Source organism: Ischnura elegans, chromosome 7 (genome assembly GCF_921293095.1).
Source record: "Ischnura elegans chromosome 7, ioIscEleg1.1, whole genome shotgun sequence".
Taxonomy (NCBI): Eukaryota; Metazoa; Arthropoda; class Insecta; order Odonata; family Coenagrionidae; genus Ischnura; species Ischnura elegans.
The window spans coordinates 102,903,520-102,907,485 of NC_060252.1; the positions used below are offsets into that span (position 1 = coordinate 102,903,520).

At 33.6% G+C, this 3,966-nt stretch overlaps 1 long non-coding RNA gene across 1 annotated transcript; it reads right to left on the reverse strand.

Annotated features, from left to right (window-relative positions):
• Window positions 1-1,348: 1,348 nt before the first annotated feature.
• LOC124162421 lies at window positions 1,349-3,542 on the reverse strand. The gene is made up of 2 exons (XR_006865556.1): window positions 2,838-3,542; window positions 1,349-2,151 (listed from the first exon to the last, which is right to left on the reverse strand). It is a non-coding gene; the product is annotated as an uncharacterized LOC124162421 (long non-coding RNA).
• Window positions 3,543-3,966: the final 424 nt, after the last annotated feature.

The following is a 3,966-nucleotide window of genomic DNA, read 5'->3' on the forward strand; positions in this document are numbered from 1 at the left end:
GTATGTGCAGCAAAATGGACCAACTTAAGTGGCCATTTCCTCTTGGGATTTTAGATTTTAGCCTGAAATTAGCTCTGAGCTCTAATTTAGTGTTTGTGTGAACTTTCCAGCCTATTGCTTTTCATTGAAAGTTATTCTGTACCATAAGAATTACTACTTCTGTGCTGAATCAACTTTCCATAACCTGACACTCATACATGTTAATTCTATCCCTCTGCACATTTTAATCAACTTTAATTATGCCTAGGACAAAAATTAATGCTGGAAGATAGGAGCAATGAGAGAAATGCCCATTTTTTCAAAGTTCAAGGTGAAAAAAATTCCAGTAATGAAAAGAAAATTAGAAGATGAATAGGAATGGAGGGAGGTTTAAGATGTGAAAAAGATAGAATAGAATTTGAACTACATAGGGGATTTAGTATCCAATAAGACCTGCAAGAATATCCTCAAAGCAATACATATATACTTCATGCCCAATTCCTTGTAATTAAATAGGGGAAGAAACACAATATAATTGTAACAAAAAATTTACTCTCCTATTAAAAAAAATTCTAATTAGCCTATCACTAAATCCTATTGGTTCAATCTAAGACTCATCTTGGTTTCTAAAAGATGCTGTTATAAAGTTAATGCTATTCTATTCCATTAGGTTTGTCACTATTATAGGTGAACACTTAAATTTATCTTAAACAAGGTCAAGGTTATATAAAAAATAACATCAGTAACATGCATCTTGGCATTGAATAGTCTTTATTTTCAAAGAAAAGTACAACACATAGTTTCGTTGATGTACTGCAATAGAAATAACGTTATATAAGGAGTTGGTATACATCACATTCATGGATCACATTAACGTGAAGTTGAGAAAGTACAGAATATCATAGAAACATAAAATTTTGTATGCCATAATGGATTTATTATTGAATATTGAGTATTAACAACCATTATGGATGGAAATCCTATGATCCTCATCAATCACTTTCATAAAAGATAAATAATGCAAGCAATCATCCAATTTATGAGTAATTCCATTCCCATTGGCAGAAATTGATCTCCGTTGCATACCATAGTGGACATAGGTACCTACACCTAAGCAGGGAAACCAAATAGAAAATGAAACAGAAATGGTATAAGCTGAGGAAAAGTAAGAAAAAGTAGCAGTTGAAGGAGTAAAAACATTGCTTTTACCACATGGTGATTAATTTTGTCTACCATGGTCACATTAAAGCTTACCATTTTAACGGTCTCACCTTGAACATGTTACACTGTAACGAAACCATAGTCAGACACAATAAATCACCATGTGGAATTAGGAAAATTTTTATTTAAAGCATTACCACCGAGTTTCACCCACTAATATTAACTACAGTAAGAATAAACCTAGACCACACATGAAAGACTGTCATTCAGACTCCTGCTTATTGTACAGTGGGTGTGCCTTGGGAGGCTCAGTATGAAGAGGGCAAAAAAAAAATGTTTCAGCACATTTGAAGAGAAAAAGTGGCTTGGACATCAAAACTGTTGGCATTGAACACCAATGCTTGCTGGAAACCCCTAAAAATTGATTCAACTGTTTGGATTAGTTTCAGATTTTGAAAGATTGGAAGATGGATTAAGTGAAACAAGGTACGATACATACCAAGCTTGTTGTGATAAAAAAGTCACCAAGGAGTCAAGCAGTTTATCCTGCAATCTGAAGGCCTGGTTACATGGTACATAAACACATAGTTAATGCGTGAAATCATGACTGATATTGGTGGACCTGAACAGAACATATACAAATGCATGAACTACATTAGAACATGTTCTATTTTCTGTTCCTGCATTTACACAAGTTTGGTGGTTATACAGTGCATTTTCATGTTCATTCACGCATTCAATCATTTAAGCATTAACTTGTGCATGTTAATGTATCATGTAACCAGGCCTTTACAGATGGTAGACTTCTTAGTAGATCTAAGAACTATTATTTATGCATAGATTGGTATTCTCAGAAAAATGCACACCAGAATATTTCCATTGAAATAATTTGTCTACCAAACAACCACTGAACAGCATCCTTTGGATTGGTATTTTAAATATTACGATTTAGAAGGGGTTGTCCAGAAGCCTCACCCAAATTTGAACCTGGGAGAATCTGGTTGAGTTAGTCTGAAAAATTAAAAATATAACAGTAACAGAATGGCAACATATCAAAACCTTCAGATTAAAAAATTGAACAAAAACCATTAAAATCAAAGCAAAGTAAGATGAGTCAAAATAATCTTATTCTAACATGCCTGCCATTCCTAAGGCTATTCATTGCTATTTGAGGATCTATTGCTTTGGGGATATATTGCTATAGAACATGGCAGATATGCATGGTTTCAATTAGTATAATCATGGATATATAATTATTATATTCTATTTCGGAAAACCAGTTAGGTAAGTCAATGTAAGAAGCTCATTAGGCTACTCATTGACACTAAAATATCATTCAGCAGGTAATGGGTTACAATGTAAATTTCTAAAAAGTAATTGACCCTAGTTGCTTCAAAATAAAATATTATTTTATCACATGAACTCACCACTTGCATATTAATCAAATGATATATGTTATAATTTAAATAATCCCTTTCCTTTAACACTACACGATTTTTTTGGAGATGCCACCATGGCAATGTGAGTTCCATCTATTATTCTGATTTTCATAGGGAATACATACATCACATATAACCAGTAAAAACCAACCACTTAATGCATGACGCGTACATACTTGCCTAAGAAATATAGCATTCAGTCTACTGCGTTCACTATTCACGGATGTTCATAAATTTTTAAACCAAGTTAGTATATACCTACGCCAGCGCTAAGATATTGAATTTTGGCTATGGTCCACGGTCACCCATCGTTAAAGAGATAGTCATTTATAGTTTTTGTCACCTCTTCCACACTCCGGCACAAAAAGCTTCTCTCCATGTTCATATATGCATCATAAGCTATGTATGGCACTTATTGTCCAACAGCATTGAATGTAAGAGTAGCCAATACCTGTAATGAAATGAGTGTTTATCTTGAGGCAAAGTTGAACATTTGTCGACACACACGGTTACATGCGCGAGTGAGGAACAACCTTAATGTATTTTCATGGTTATATATTCGGCTATTTTAAGTTAGAGATAAGCTAATATGTAATGAGGCCCATATTACACAATTAAATACGAGATACCAATACTCGGAATAAGTAACACAATAAAACTATAGTAATCAACGTCCCGTCAAAAGAAACTAATGACCGAGGATATTTTTCGCAAAACTACCGTTCTAATACGAAAGATCAAAGCCAAATTTGAAGAACAATAAATAAACTTATCCTAAAATAGCGAAATACGGTAACGGAAGGACATTAGCACTGTTAAAACACTTTTAAACGAATTATTCAGGATGAACCGTAAAACAATTCAATTGCACTTATCGAGTTTGAGTAAATAATCATTCCAGCAAGGCACAACTTGCTTCTCAACAACCAGATGTTGACTCTCCACCACATATCCCTCTCTGCAGAAATGAAAATGTAGAGATGTAGAGAAAACAACAAGTGAACGTATTTACCACGAATATTACAATAGTAATGGAGTCCCCTTGGTATTTACATTGTACGCGCTTTGCGTACGGCAGTATTTGTTTTGGGGGCAAATTCAAATACACCAATTTAAAATTAATGTCATGATGCCAGCACATCGCTTTTCGGAGTTCCTCATTCTCCTTCTTTACATGAAACATGATCTTTTTTAATGATTTATTAAACTTTTGCACTCCAACTTAGCAGAATAATGTCCTCAATTTATTAAGATATTGCAAGTTAGAACAGCGGTAATAAAGTTAGACTTCTTCGCGTTTCACATCTTATTTAACTTTGGATCACAACCAGAAATCGGAGTAAAATTTCTATGATTAAAAACAATAAATATTCATATATGAAACATG